This window comes from Plasmopara halstedii (assembly GCF_900000015.1).
Source record: "Plasmopara halstedii genome assembly, contig: Scaffold_650, whole genome shotgun sequence".
Lineage (NCBI taxonomy): Eukaryota > Oomycota > Peronosporomycetes > Peronosporales > Peronosporaceae > Plasmopara > Plasmopara halstedii.
Genome location: NW_020187567.1, coordinates 1,254,111 through 1,255,252, shown reverse-complemented (window position 1 = coordinate 1,255,252; position 1,142 = coordinate 1,254,111).

The following is a 1,142-nucleotide window of genomic DNA, read 5'->3' as shown; positions in this document are numbered from 1 at the left end:
GCGGAGCTCCGATCACGAAGGACCTCGTCCTCAAGGGCTCGAAGAGCATCACGAGTCATTAGACGGCGGTCGACCCGGTCGTCACCGCCCGCCACCAACTCTTCTCGATGAAAACGGTGACGTTCACTATCACGTGGAACGTCTAGTGAGACGACGTCGTCACCAGGGTCAAACCCAATATCTGGTAAAGTGGCGGGGATATCCCGACTCTAAAAACTCGTGGGAGTTTGAGACGCCACTTCGGCAAGATTGCCCAGACGCTGTAGACGCTTTGATCAGAATGATCAGGGATCCCGCACTTCCCGGCAATAGCCAAGGAAGTAGAAGGGCCATGAGCTGAGCTCAAGCAGTGACCCTGAGCTCTTGCGGTCGCAGACACAGAGCTCGCGGGAGCGTTAGGGGTTGACCCATACATCGTAGGGCGACAATCCGAAAGAAGTCGACGGCGTGCCTTGAGCTTGGCAAACCCAAATCGGTGGTGTCGCTCCACACGCACGTCCACTTCATTGCGGCTTAATTGTAAGTTATACAGCGAGGAAAGTTTCCGGTGCCGTTGCACACATCGCTGAACGATCGCTTCGTCATCTGTAGTGCTTTCGCCAGGGGCGAGCACTACAAGTATTGTCCGCATTGCGGGCACACGAGAGACACCTGGTTGAGCACTCAGACGAGTGCGATAGCTTCCAACGGAAATTCTTGTAGAACCAAGAAACGAGCTCGAGTGCTTTCTGTTCGGAAAGCGTTATGGTCGGGGGCCCGACGATGCGGACGCGTAACGATCGAGTTACCGCGTCCTTCGCTTCCACAGCAAGATGCGCAGGGCGGAAGCCATATTCCACACGAGATTCAATGATCGGCTGTGGATGGGCGCGCATCAGAGCCGCTTTACGGGCAGCTGGAAGCTGCTGCCTCTGTGCCCCGTCGAGGTCATTGGTGATACACCCCGTCCCTCAGGTGACGAGAAATCAGGAAACGGACATGGGGTCCGCAAGACGCGAGCAGGGCTCGTATCACGCCGCTGGCGCGACTCGCCTTCCTCTTCATCCCACGCGGGAAAAGGAGTGTCAGACTCGTTGTCGACCACCTCCGTATCCTCAACGAGGTCACTTGTCACTGATAGCGTGCGTGGACCGTGACGCTCG